Raw genomic sequence first — 16141 nt, 5'->3', positions numbered from 1 at the left:
TCCATAGGATAAATGAATTTATCAACTTGTACTAACACATCTTCAATTATTCCTCTAGGCACTTTTATAGATCTATCGGCAAATAAAAGAGTTATAGAAATTGAAAACCACACATAAAGGAGGTTCCAATCATATTATAGATTGTTAACATGATTACATTAGTCATCTTATTTAATTAATACTAATACTTATAAATGTCGTCAAGAATTCATGATTATAATGGTATGTCAAACAAGTATAGTATAAACTCTTATTATTCAATTGAAAACCACACACAAAGGAGGTTCCAATCAGATTATAGATTGTTAACATGATTATGTTAGTCATCTTATTCGATTAATGCTAATACTTGTAAATCTCGTCAAGCATTCATGATTATGACTTATGTTAACAACGAATCAAGTTCCTTTCATAGCTTAGGTGTCGGTTATACCATACAGTATGGGCTATGAAAGTGCCAAGCATTTGTTGTACCATGTGTTATACAACATAAATCAAGATTAGTCATTTAACAAGCAAAGTATTAAAGAGTGAACAAGATAACAAATACAAAACAAGTTAGTATCAAACATTAAAGTCCATATTGAGTTTACACTATACTTATTCTTACACCATTAGTGTGACCTTTTCACCTTGACATAATAAACTTAGCTAGACATAATGAAAGAAAGAAAAATAAATAAACAAAATAGGAACATAAATAAGATAAGAGTTAACAAAGCAAAGGAAAGGAATTGAAAGGCATAAACTTGATATTAAGGAAAACAAAGCATAAACATTACAAAAAATACAAAGAGAGAAAGCAAGAGCATGATCTTAATCTGGACACGAAGATGCATAAATGCATGGCAAATGCCTCCTTTTATAGGCCAAAATTGGAAACTATTGATTTGATGACTAATTGATGAGTGGGTGGCCAACTCTTGACTTGGTGACAATTCTTATCTTCTCTTGTCTGCCCAAAACGTCATTGATAACGTCAAAATTGGAGTCAGTTGAAAACATGAAAATTGTAGGAAATTGTCTCAGCTTTCTTGTGTAAAAACTTCAGCTCATTTTGACTTCTATAACTCCAGATATGGCCAAACTATGGAATAGTGCTCGGGCTGGAGGACAGATTCGGACTTCTTTGTTGTTGCTATAATTTGGACTTAAAAATGGCCTTTTTAGATCTTGGGCTCCATATGAAAGTTGTAGGCTATCTCTTACCTTTCCATCCATATAAAGTAAACCTAACTCTGAGATCTATAGCTCCAGATATGACCCAATTACCGAACAGTATTCCGATTTGGATTGCACCAACATCTCTTTTCTAAGTTTGGCCATCTCTTTATCCTTTCAATTTCAGTTCTTAAATTCATCATTCAATCCTTTTATTTATGTGATAGGCCTGCATTTAAAATAAACATTTACTATAAATTAAAGGTATCTTATATTATTAGATATATTATTATAAAACATGCTTTAGTTAAGGAGTTATTGATATTTCGAGTGCAAAATGATGATATAAAACCTTGATAAAAATGCACTTTTAAGTACTAATCATTATAAAAGAAATTTGATTTGTTGTTAGCATAAGTTATAATCATGAATATCTAACAACATTTACAAGTATTAGCATTACTCGAATAAGATAACTAATATAATCATGTTGATAATTTATAATCTGATTACAACCTTCCTTGTGTGTGGTTTTCATTTGAGTAATAAGAGTTTATAGTATAATTATTTAAAATATTATTAGTGGATCCTCTAACCTTGACATTTGTTGTTATCATTGTTTAACCCTCACATTGATCTTTTATCTCAAAATTCTCATCAACTTCTTCTTCTTCTTCTTTTAATTACTACTACTACTACTACTATTATTCTTATTGTTGTTGTATTGCTATTATTTATAATTTATATAATTAATCTCCATGTAGTTCGACCCTGGTCTTGCCGGATTATTTGTTAATTTGACATTCTTGTATTTAAAAAAGGATATCAATCTTTTAGTCATGTCATTTGACCCAGCAAGGTCTATGAACAAAATCTCAACTTTCTCTCTCTTTTTTAAAACATGTTTATGGTTTCTTGATTTTTTTTTAACTCCAAGATTTTTTTGGCACAGTGTCGGGAAGGTAACGAAACTAGTCAATTTCTAAAAGAAAAATAAATAGGGACTAAAGTAAATGGATAAATGGTTTTGGCAGCAAGAGATAAAAATAAAAATATGTTTCGAAACACGGCTGACCTTGCGTTTCCAAAACAACAAGAATTTGTTTTTATTTAAAATATTTTTTTATATCTTAATTTTTTTGATATATTAATTTTGAAAATAAAATTTAAAAAATAAAAAAAATTATTTCAATATATTTTACTATAGACTGCATTATTGATAAGGGCATATGGGGAGGGTGTAGCCTGCAAGCCCTAATCACCAAACTAGAAACGCGCCCCCTAGGGTTGTGCATATGTAGTGCTTGGGTTGGGCAAATACAACCCCATCTGACACTTGGTTTGCTTGCTCTTGGGTGTAGACCAAGCGCCACGTGGTGTTTGAGCTACCTATACTTTTAATGTAATTATAAATATTGATATTAAAAATATTATTATTAGTTTTTTTTGTTTTTTTAGTATAATTAATTTTTATAGTATTAATAGTAAAAATATTATTGTTTGTTTTGTTAATACTTCATTTTTGTATAATTAATGTTAAGAGAACTATTATATGTTTTCTCAATATATTTTTTTAGTATAATTAATAGTATGGGTATGAAAAATATTATTATTATTTTAGTCTAATTAATAGGTTTAATCTCACAACTATTATTATTTGTTCTATTAATATTATCTTTTAGTATAATTAATAGTATTAATCTCTAAAATATTATTATATTTGGTGTTATGAATGATATGATTTTTATAATAATTCAAATTATTGTTATTAAAAATATTATTATTTGTATTATAAGGATTGTAGTATTTTCATTAAAATTTATAAGAGTATAAATATTATTATCATCATTAATAAATTTTAAAAAACTACTATTATTGTGAAAAAAACCACATTAGAACACGTGGTGCTTAGGTTCCCTCCTAAGGGTGGACAACTTAAGCTCTAGATGGCACTTGACCTGCCTTTTCTTTGCAACAGTCCAGGCACCAGGTGGCGCTTTGGCTTGGGCACTGCGAGACATGGTCTAAGGCTTGCCTTTAGCCTGGTAGGCAAGATCCAAAAGAGAATTGAGTCTTAGCACGGGCAGACCAAGTGTCGCGTGGCGTTTGGGCAACACCACCCTAAGTTCGTAGCATAGCGTCACCTGGAGTTTGGTTTGCTTCCTTTTAGGTGCAACTTAAGCGCCGCGTGGTGTTTGGGTGCCTACACTTTTAGTATTATTACAAGTATTTGTATTAAAAATATTATTATTATTTTTCTTAATTTTTTAGTATAATTAATTTTTAGAGTGTCAATAGTAAAAATATTTTTTTTGTGGATACTATTTTTTTAGTATAATTAATATTAAAATAATTATATTTTATCTTAATTTTTTTTATATAATTGATAGTATCAATGTTGAAAATATTATTAGTTTTTTTTAGTATAATTAATAGTGTTGATCTTAAAACTATTATTATTTGTTCTCTTAATATTATTTTTTGATATAATTAATATTAATATTGATATTTTATTTTTCTTAATATAGTTTTTTCGTATAATTAATTCTATTAATATAAAAATTATTATTATTTTTTGATTTACAAATAATATTATTTTTATAATAATTAATACTAAAAATATTATGATTTGTGTTATAAATATTATTACTTTAGTAAAATTTATAAAAGTATATTCTATTGTAATTAATATTATTGATAAAATAATTGATGAATTTGAAAGAAAATGTTATATCATTTACTAATTTTACCAAATATATTGTAATAATAATTTTATCAAATGACATTTAATTTTATGATAAGTTGTTGTCTTTTCTTGATCATGCTGTGGAACAGGAATTTCTAACATCTTCTGCACGACAAATCATAATCTCTGCTGCTACTGCTGAACAGTTGATTGACCAACTACAATCTTTCATTCCTGTGATTGATCCTTCCATGAGTCGCATAAATTGGTCATCTACGGGAAGCCGTAAAAAGCTTAGATTGGATTTGAGCCTTCATTTGTGAATTTTTGTGTCTTTTGGTTTTATTATTGTGTTTTGTTATTTCTTATTTTTGTTTTAGTGTGTTTCAGGTTTTGTCAGTGTTCGTTATTTCAGGTGATATCTTTTATACTCTATCTTTCTACCTTAGAACATTGAGGACAATGTCTCGTTTTGGTTGGGGGGAGAGGGTAGTAGTTGATAAAAAAAAATTGTTTTTCATTTCATAAAGCATGTGCATAATTGTTGTTACTAGGATGGCAGAGTAAAGGAGTTCTTTTGTTAAAGTGACTCTTGAGACGCATCTTAGTAACCATTCTTAACAAGGTCTATTATAATACTTCCTGAAATATTCAGGTTTACAAACTCTCGTATTGTTACCACTTAATTCTGCTCATATACTTATTTAACATGTATTCTTAAACCTTAATTTACACACACACACTTTAACATATGATTGTGGGTTGCATATTGGATTATTACATTATTTATGTTCTTTTGTTAAAGGTAACAACTAAGGGAAAGGGATTGTATATAATTAAAAAAAAAACATGAAAAAAAAGAAAGAAAAAAAAAAGAAAAAAAAGAAGAAAAAAAAATGATGATAATAAAAATGTAGATAAGTTTGGTTTCGTAGCCTCCCTAACCTAAGCAATTAAGTCCGAAGGGGTGTTTTAACACCTAATACCCTAAAGTCAACTGACTTGGGAGCTATTGGCCCAACGCTTGTTACATGGGTTGAGGAGAAAAGCTTAAGGGAATCAAACATTGCACTATCTACATATCAGTATCTGCGACCCGAGTTACTAAGCTCGTAGGGGTGTCTTAACACCTAATGCCCTAAGACCAACTGGTCTGGGAGTCATTAGCTGAAAGCTCGTTACATGGGTTAAAGATGCATGATGTTTTTAAAGTATATGTATATAGAGTTAAAAAAAAAAAAGACAAAAATAGTAATCCCAACCCAAGGAAGTTAACCTTAAACATTAGAACAAAAATTTTGTTTTCTTCCAAGAAAAGCCCCATAATTATGTGTTGATACATTGAGCACAAAAGAAAGGTTTATTAATATCTTGTTAAGTGGTATTGAGCAGATATATAAATTTAATGAGAGTTTGTTTATCTGGATAGACTAATGGAAGTTAAATGATGAATACCTTGCTTTGTGGAATATACAAATTGTTTTTCTATTTTACGCTTTGATTACTAGGGACTAGTAATAAGCTGGTTGGGGGGTGTGATTAGTACTTAAAAGTGCATTTTTATCATGGTTTTATATCATCATTTTGCACTTGAAGTATCAATAACTCCTTAACTAAAATATGTTTTATAATAATGTATCTAATAATATAAGATACCTTTAATTTGTGGTAAATGTCTATTTTTAATGCAGGTCTATCACATAAATGAAAGGATTGATTGATGACTTGAAGAACTTAAATTGCATGGATAAAGAGATGGTCAAACTTAGAGAAGAGATGTCGGTGCAATCCAAACCGGAACACTGTTCGGTAATTGGGTCATATCTGGAGCTATATATCTCAGATTTAGGTCCAATTTATATGGATGGAAAGGTAAGACATAGGCCTACAACTTTCATATGGAGCCCAAGATCTAAAAAGGCCATTATCAAGTCCAAATTGAGCAACAATAAAAAAAGCCCGAATCTGTCTTCCAGCCCGAGCACTATTTAGTATTTAGCCCATATCTGGAGTTCTAGAAGTCGAAATGAGCTGAATTTTTTACACAAGAAATCCGAGAAAAATTCCTACAACTTTCATGTTTTTGAGTGGCTCCAATTTTGACGTTAGCAATAACGTTTTGGGCAGACAAGAGAAGATAAGGATTGTCACCAAGTCAAGAGTTGGCTGGGCAGACAAGAGAAGATAAGGATTGTCACCAAGTCAAAAGTTGGCCACCCACTCATCAATTAGTCATCAAATCAATAGTTCCCAATATGCATTTAGGCATCTTGGTCTCCAGATCAAGATCATGCTCTTAGGCATGTTGGTTTCCAGATCAAGATCATGCTCTTTGCTTTCTTTCTTTGTATTTTTTGTAATGTTTATGCTTTGCTTTCATTAATATCAAGTTTATGCCTTTCATTTCATTTCCTTTACTTAGTTAACTCTTATCTTCTTTATGTTCTTTTTTTTATTATTTTTTTTATTTTATTATGTCTAGCTAAGTTTATTATGTCAAGGCGAAAAGGTCACACTAATGGTGTAAGAATAAGTATAGTGTAAACTCAATATGGACTTTAATGTTTGATACTAACATGTTTTATATTTGTTATCTTGTTCCCTCTTTAATACTTTGCTTGTTAAATGACTAATTTTGAGTTATGTTGTATAACACTTGGTACAACAAATGCTTGGCACTTTCGTAGCCCATACTGTATGGTATAACCGACACCTAAGCTATAAAAGGAACTTGATTTGTTGTTAATATAAGTTAGAATCATGAATGCTGGACGAGATTTACAAGTACTAGCATTAACCGAATAAGATGACTAATGTAATCATGTTAACAATCTATAATCTGATTGGAACCTCTTTTGTGTGTGGTTTCTAATTGATTAATAAGAGTTTATACTATACTTGTTTGACATACCATTAGTGAATCCTCTAACCTTGACATTTATTATTATCGTTGTTAAATCTTTACGTTAATATTCCATCTCAAAGTTCTCATCTTCTTCTTCTTCTTCTTCTTTTTCTTTATTATTACTATTACTATTACTATTACTATTACTATTACTATTATTATTATTATTATTATTATTATTATTATTATTATTATTATTATTATTATTATTATTATTCTTGTTGTTGTTGTTGTTGTTGTTGTTGTTGTATACTTGTTATTTATAATTTGTACAATTAACCTCTTTGTGTTTCGACCGCGATCTTGCCGGGTTATTTATTACTTCGACACTCCTGCACTTGGGAGAAGACATCAATCTTTCAGTCGTGTCAAGGTTTTTGGCGCCGTTGCGAGGGAGGTAAGTTTTGTATAAATTATAATATTTATTTTATTTTCTCTTTTCACTTTTCTTGTATATAACTTTATTTCTTTTCTCTTGTTTCTTCTTCTTTTGTTTTCTTTTTCCTTTTATTCTATTCCTACACGTGCATGAGAGTGTGGTCACTTATATCAAGTGGTAGACTTTGTAGGGTATCTCATCATTTCAGAAAATATGCCCGAAGAAGATAATCAATCACTTCATAATGAGAATAATGAGAATAACCGTGCTAGAACACTTAGAGACCACATGAATCCCACAAGAACAAGTGCACCATCATGCATAGTTTTTCCTCCCGATGTATCTCATTTTAATTTTAAGCCAGGTATTATTCAACTTTTACCTTTTTATTATTATTATTATTATTATTGCTGTTATTACTATTATTATTATTGTTGTTGTTGTTGTTGTTATTATTGTTGTATTATTGTTATTTATAATTTGTACAATTAACCTCTCTATGGTTCGACCCCAGTCTTGCTGGGTTATTTATTACTTCGACACTCCTGCACTTAGGGGAAGACAAAATCTTTTCGTCGTGTCAAGTTTTTGGCGCTGTTGCCGGGGAGGTAAGTTCTTGTATAAATTATAGTAGTTATTTTATTTTCTCTTTTCACTTTTCTTGTATATAACTTTGTTTCTTTTCTCTTGTTTCTTCTTCTTCTGTTTTCTTTTTCCTTTTATTCTATTCCTACTGATTTAACGCTTTGATTACTAGGGACTAGTAATAAGCTGGTTGGGGGGTGTGATTAGTACTTAAAAGTGCATTTTTATCATGGTTTTATATCATCATTTTGCACTTGAAGTATCAATAACTCCTTAACTAAAATATGTTTTATAATAATATATCTAATAATATAAGATACCTTTAATTTGTGGTAAATGTCTATTTTTAATGCAGGCCTATCACATAAATGAAAGGATTGATTGATGACTTGAAGAACTTAAATTGCAAGGATAAAGAGATGGCCAAACTTAGAAAAGAGATGTCGGTGCAATCCAAACCGGAACACTGTTCGGTAATTGTGTCATATCTGGAGCTACAGATCTCAGATTCAGGTCCAATTTATATGGATGGAAAGGTAAGACATAGGTCTACAACTTTCATATGGAGCCCAAGATCTAAAAAGGCCATTATCAAGTCCAAATTGTAGCAACAACAAAGAAGCCCGAATCTGTCTTCCAGCCCGAGTACTGTTCGGTATTTTGGTCATATCTGGAGTTCTAGAAGTCCAAATGAGCTGAAGTTTTTACACACGAAAGCTGAGACAATTGCCTACAACTTTCATGTTTACAACTGGCTCCAATTTTGACGTTATCAATGACTTTTTGGGCAGACAAGAGAAGATAAGGATTGTCACCAAGTCAAAAGTTGGTCACCCACTTATCAATTAGTCATCAAATCAATAGTTCCCAATTTTGGCCTATAAAAGGAGGCATTTGCCATGCATTTAGGCATCTTGGTTTCCAGATCAAGATCATGCTCTTCCTTTCTCTCTTTGTATTTTTTATGCTTTGTTTTCATTAATATTAAGTTTATGCCTTTCACTTCCTTTCCTTTACTTAGTTAGCTTTTATGTTCTTATTTTGTTTATCTATTTTGCTTTCTTTCATTATGTCTAGCTAAGTTAATTATGTCAAGGTGAAAAGGTTACACTAATGGTGTAAGAATAAGTATAATGTAAACTTAATATGGACTTTAATGTTTGATACTAACATGTTTTATATTTGTTATCTTGTTCACTCTTTAATACTTTGTTTGTTAAATGACTAATCTTGATTTATGTTGTATAACACCTGGTACAACACATGCTTGGCACTTTCCTAGCCCATAATGTATGGTATAACCGACACCTGAGCTATGATAGGAACTTGATTTGTTGTTAACATAAGTTATAATCATGAATGCTTGACGAGATTTACAAGTATTAGCATTAATGGAATAAGATGACTAATGTAATCATGTTAACAATATATAATCTGATTGGAACCTCCTTTGTGTGTGGTTTCCAATTGAATAATAAGAGTTTGTACTATACTTGTTTGATATACCATTAGTGGAACCTCTAACCTTGACATTTGTTATTATCATTGTTTAATTAATATTTCATCTCAAAGTTCTCATCATCATCTTCTTCTTCTTCTCTTTCATTATTATTATTATTATTATTACTACTACTACTACTATTATTATTATTATTATTGTTGTTGTTGTTGTTGTTGTTGTTGTTGTTGTTGTTGTTATTGTTATTGTTATTGATTATTAGTATTATTATTGCTTCTATTATTATTGTTGTTGTTTATAATTGTTGTTTATAATTTGTACAATTAACCTCCCTGTGGTTCGACCCCGGTCTTGCCGTGTTATTTATTACTTCGACACTCCTGCACTTGGGAGAAGACATCAACCTTTTCGTCGTGTCACCTACACGTGCATGAGAGTGTGGTCACATACATTAAGTGTTAGACTTTGTAGGGTATCCTCATCATTTTCAGAAAATATGCCCGAAGAAGATAATCAATCACTTCATAATGAGAATAATGAGAATAACCATGCTACAACACTTAGAGACCACATGAATCCTAGAAGAACAAGTACACCATCATGTATAATTTTTCCTCCTGATGAATCTCATTTTAATTTTAAACCAGGTATTATTCAACTTTTACCTTCTTTTCATAGCTTAGAATTGGAAAATCCATACTTGCATTTAAGGGAATTTGAGGAGGTTTGCAACACATATAATAATTTAAATTGTAGCATAAACACCATCAGATTAAAGCTTTTTCCTTTTTTATTAAAAGATAAAGCTAAAACATGGCTACAAAATTTAAGACCAGGATCCATTCGTGCTTGGGATGAAATGCAACAACAATTTTTAAAGAAGTTTTTCCCATCTCATCGAACAAACTCTTTCAAAAGACAAATCACCACTTTCACTCAAAAACCAGGAGAAACATTTTACCAATGTTGGGATAGGTATCGAGAATTGCTTAGTACTTGCCCTCATCATGGTTTTGAAACATGGAGATTGGTTTCACATTTTTATGAAGGGTTAACACCTAGTGATAGGCAAATGGTTGAATTGATGTGTAATGGAACTTTTGAAGATAAAGACCCTGATAAAGCAATGAAGTACTTAGACTTGTTAGCTGAAAATGCTCAAAATTGGGACACCGTGGGTACTTATGAGGCACTGAGTAAAACTCAACCTCACACATCTAATGGACATATGTACAACCTTAGGGAAGATCATGACCTTCAAGCCAAGTTTGCATCGTTAGCTAGAAAAGTTGAGGCACTAGAATTGAAAAAGAGTGGTCAATTAAAATCTATTGAAAACATTGTGTGTCAAATCTGTGAAACAAATGAACACTCAACCAACGATTGTCCAACCTTGCCTTCTTTTAAGGAATCTCTCCATGAATAAGCCCATGCTTTAAACAGTTTCCAAAGGGCCAACCACAACCCATACTCACAAACATACAACCCTAGTTGGAGAAATTACCCAAATTTTAGTTGGAAGAGTGAGAACAACAATGCACAAACTTCACAACCACCGTTTCAAGCACACCATAATTTCCAAAATTCTCATGGATATGCACCTCCTTATGCTCCACCTCCTAGAAGAAATCTTGAGGAAACATTGCATGCATTCATTGAAAAGCAAGAGACAATCAATACTCAACTTGCTCAAAACATGACAGATTTTAAAGATACTCTTACAAAATTAACATCTACTCTCAGTTTCCAAGAGAAAGGTAAGTTTTCATCTCAACCACAACAAAATCCCAAGGGGCAATACAATGCAAATGCAAGTAGTTCTGGAAGCCAACACATGGATCAAGTCAAATCAGTCACTACTCTGCGCAGTGGTAAGGTTATTGAAAAACCCTCTCTTGAACCTTATAAGAAAGATGATGAGTCAATCTCTGAGGGTAAGGAAGGGGTTGAATCTGAAAATTACAAAGAAAAGACTGATTCTCCGCCAGCACTTCCACTTCCTCAAGCCATGACCAAACAAAGAAAAGTCAATCACAACTCTGAAATTTTTAAAACTTTCAAACATGTAAGAATCAATATACCTTTGTTGGATGCTATTAAACAGGTTCCTTCCTGTGCTAAATTTTTAAAAGATCTATACACTGTGAAGAGGAAACTGAATGTGAAAAAGAAAGCCTTTTTAGCTGAAATATAAAGACCCTGGTTGTCCTACAATTTCTTGCTTTATTGGAGAACATAAAATTGAAAGAGCTTTACTTGATCTGGGAGTTAGTGTGAATTTACTTCCATATTCAGTTTTTCAAAGTCTCAATCTAGGTGAGTTAAAACCAACTTCTATATCTCTTTTACTTGCCGATAGATCTGTAAAAGTGCCTAGATGAATAATTGAAGATGTGTTAGTACAAGTTGATAAATTTATTTATCCTATGGATTTTATTTTCTTGGACACAGAACCAATTGAAGCATATAATTCATTTCCTGTTATTTTAGGACGTTCGTTTCTTGCAACTTCTAACGCATTGATTAATTGTAGGAATGGACTGATGAAGCTATCATTTGGAAACATGACATTGGAGATGAATATTTTCAACATTTGCAAACAACTTGGAGAAGATAATGATTTACAAGAAGTAGATCATATTGACGAATTAGTTTATGATCAACTTGAATCTACTTTAAGTAAAAATGAGTTGGATGAATCTAAAGATTTACAAATGATTTATTCCGAGAAAGAAATCACGGATGAAAAAAGCACCGAAAATGTTGATGTGAATATTTTGTCAACAATGATAACAAATTCGACATTTGATAACAAATTCGACATCTGATATCACATCAATTGATGATTACTTTCCTAACGAGTCCTTACTTTTTCTTAGTCCAATGCCTTGGTATGATAAAAATATCAATTTTCTTACTTTAGGAGATTTGCCAGCTGATTGGAGTACCCAAAACAAAGAAAAGTTTTTGAACGAAGTGAAGAACTTTTATTATGATGACCCTAACTTATTCAAATATTGTCCTGATCAAATATTTCAAAGATTCATTCCCCACAATGAGGTAAGTAGTTTCATTAAACTTTGTCATTCTAAAGCATGTGGAAGTTATTTCTCGTAAAAAATGACAGCTATAAAAATCTTTCAAAATGGATTTTATTGGCCCACTATGTTCAAGGACACACATGCATTCTGCAAAACTTGTGAAAATTGTCAAAAAGTTGACACTGGTCAAAAAGGTTTGTTTTATAATTCTCAACTCTATTCATTCTCTAGAGAGCTAAGATCAAGATGGAACAATCCTTATAGGGCCTGTGATATTGAGAATTTAATGAATGACAATGATTTTTAAGGAAAATGGACATCGTTTGAAAGCTTACTTTGATAATTTTCCTAGTGAAAATGAATCAACTGGTTTGAATGATCTTATAGATAAAGGTTGATTATTTTGTTTTTCTTACATTGTTTTTGTGTGTTTTTTTTTAGTGATTTTTGCTTGCTTCTTTCACCCTGGTCAAATGGCGGACAACGGTACTCCGTGACTTAAGTCGGTTCTTTTAATTTCCCACAATAACTGATATCTGTGTATATATTTGTGCAATTCTTTGAATCTCTCTTTCAATTCTCATTTGAAAATAGACACTAATCTTGAAAAATTGAAAAAGTATTTTCCCGCTCTGCCTCAAAACGCGATTACAAAAATTTACCGTGCTAGATGTGTAAGATTGAGATTGTTAATGAATCATAGAATTCCTGAAGATATTCGCTGGTTGATTGAAGCAAAGGTCCGATTATCAGGTGAGTCCTCCAACTCCTTCATTTCACACATGCCTGGAATAGGTAAAAGCATTTTTGCAAATAAACATTGTGCAAAATGACTGAAACTCTGTCATCGATGTGCTAGATGGACTTGTAATACACAATGTCATTTTTTAGGAATGGTATCTATAAACCGTGAAGATAAAATACAATTAATTAAGGATGGCCTAAGGAAGGAGTCTTTAGATAATCTTCTATTGACTCTTGAAACACATCCTAGTGGAGATGTGCATCCTGTAATTCATGATTTATGGCCACTATTTCATAAAGAACGTGATCGACTTAGTCTTGGGAATCTGACTAAAAAAGACCTTGTTTGTCAGTTTTTAAGAAAACTGGATGGGAAGCCTATCCTCGACCCATCGAGGGCGTTTAAGCCGTTCTTGGACATAAAACCAAGGGAAGATGTGAGCCACAATCACAACTACCTGTACATACACATGCTTTTTCAAAAGTAAATAAATAAATAAATAAAGAGAGAGAAATAGAGAGTGTGTGAGACTCTAGCTGGCCTACATATAGGTGGTATGATTGCCTTTCTAATTTCTCATCTATAAAATCCTCTCTTCCTTCCTTTCATTTCTACTCAACCCATACATTCAACAAATACAGAAGTGTGTAGAAATGGCAAGTTCCTCAGGTCATCATATAAGAAATATTTGTGTTTTCGGTGGATGTAGTTCTAGGAAAAAAAAGGAGTTTTTAGAATCAGCAAATCATCTTGGTCAAGTGCTAGCTGAGAGAAAGATTTATTTAGTGTATGGGGGAGACAATCTTGGGTTAATGGAGGTGTGTCAATAGTTGCATTTTTAGGAGGTAGTCATGTTTTGGGGGTTGTCCCCGAAGCTTTAGCACAAGGGGACATCATTGAAAAAACCATTGGAGAGGAACTTCAGGTCTCCACAATGTCGGCTCGAATGAATGCAATGTTTAACCATGCTGATGCCTTCATTGCTTTACCAGGTGGTCTAGGCACATTGGAAGAGATCTTTCATATTTCCTCTTGGGCCCAACTGCACATTCACCATAAACCCATAGGTTTGTTAAATGTTAATGGTTATTATAATAAGTTGTTGTCTTTTCTTGATCATGCTGTGGAACAGGAATTTCTAACATCTTCTGCACAACAAATCATAATCTCTACTACTATTGCTGAACAATTGATTGACCAACTACAATCTTTCATTCATGTAATTGATCCCTCCATAAATCGCATAAATTGGTTATCTAACGAAAGCGGTAAAAAGCTTAGATTAGATTTGAGTCTTCATTTGTAATTTTTGTGTTGTTTTGTTTTATTATTGTGTTTTGTTATTTCTTATTTTTGTTTAAGTGTGTTTTAGGTTTGTCAATGTTCGTTATTTCAGGTGATATCTTCTATACTCTATCTTTCTACTTTAGAACATTGAGGACAATGTCTCGTTTTGGTTGGGGGGAGAGGGTAGTAGTTGATAAAAAAAAAATTGTTTTCCATTTCATAAAGCATGTGCATAATTGTTGTTATTAGGATGGCAGAGTAAATGAGCTCTTTTGTTAAAGTGACTTTTGAGACGCATCTTAGTAACCATTCTTAACAAGGTCTATTATAATACTTCATGAAATATTCAGATTTACAAACTCTCGCATTGTTATCAATTAATTCTGCTCAAATACTTATTTAACATGTATTCTTAAACCTTAATTTACACACACACACTTTAACATATGATTGTGAGTTGCATATTGGATTATTACATTATTTATGTTCTTTTGTTAAAGGTAACAACTAAGGGAAAGGGATTGTATATAATAAAAAAAAAAAAAAATGATAATAATAAAAATGTAGATAAGTTTGGTTTCGTAGCCTCCCTAACCTAAGCAATTAAGCCCGAAGGGGTGTTTTAACACCTAATACCCTAAAGTCAACTGACTTGGGAGCTATTGGCCCAACGCTTATTACATGGGTTAAGGAGAAAAGATTAAGGGAATCATACATTGCATTATCTACATATCAATATCTACGACCCGAGTTACTAAGCTCGTAGGGGTGTCTTAACACCTAATGCCCTAAGACCAAGTAGTCTGGGAGTCATTAGCCGAAAGCTCGTTACATGGGTTAAAGATGCATAGTGTTTTAAGTTATATGTATCTATAAAAAAAAAAGAAAAAAAAGAAAAAAATAATAATCCCAAGCCAAGGAAGTTAACCTTAAACATTAGAACAAAAATTTTGTTTTCTTCCAATAAAATCCCTATAATTATGTGTTGATATATTGAGCACAAAAGAAAGGTTTATTAATATCTTGTTAAGAGGTATTGAGCAGATATATAAATTTAATGAGAGTTTGTTTATCTGGATAGATTAATGGAAGTTGAATGATGAATACCTTGCTTTGTGAAATTTACAAAAAAAAATTTTATTTTAACGCTTTGATTACTATAGACTAATAATAAGTTGGTTGGGGGGGGTGTGATTAGTACTTAAAAGTGCATTTTTATCAAGGTTTTATTTCATCATTTTGCACTCGAAGTATTAATAACTCCTTAACTAAAGCATGTTTTATAATAACATATCTAATAATATAAGATACCTTTAATTTATAGTAAATTTTCATTTTAAATGCAGACCTATCACATAAATGAAAGGATTGATTGATGAATTTAAGAACTGAAATTGAAAGGATAAAGAGATGGCCAAACTTAGAAAAGAGATGTAAGTACAATCCAAACCGGAACACTATTCGGTAATTGGGTCATATCTGGAGTTATAGATCTCAGATTTATGTCTACTTTATATGGATGGAAGGTAAGATATAGGCCTACAACTTGCATATGAAGCTCAAGATCTAAAAAGGCCATTTTCAAGTCCAAATTGTAGCAATAAAAAAAGAAGCCCGAATCTATCTTCTAGCCCGAGCACTGTTTAGTATTTGGCCCATATCTGGAGTTCTAGAAGTCCAAATGAGCTGACTTTTGTACACAAGAAAGCCGAGACAATTTCCTACAACTTTGATGTTTTCGAGTGGCTCCAATTTTGACGTTCACAATGATGTTTTGGGCAGACAAGAGAAGATAAGGATTGTCACCAAGTCAAGAGTTGGCCACCCACTCATCAATTAGTCATCAAATCAATAGTTCCCAATATGCATTTAGGCATCTTGGTCTCCAGATCA

Source organism: Populus euphratica, unplaced genomic scaffold, assembly GCF_000495115.2.
Source record: "Populus euphratica unplaced genomic scaffold, PopEup_1.0 scaffold1028.1, whole genome shotgun sequence".
Lineage (NCBI taxonomy): Eukaryota > Viridiplantae > Streptophyta > Magnoliopsida > Malpighiales > Salicaceae > Populus > Populus euphratica.
Note: the sequence above shows the minus strand (reverse complement) of the source record.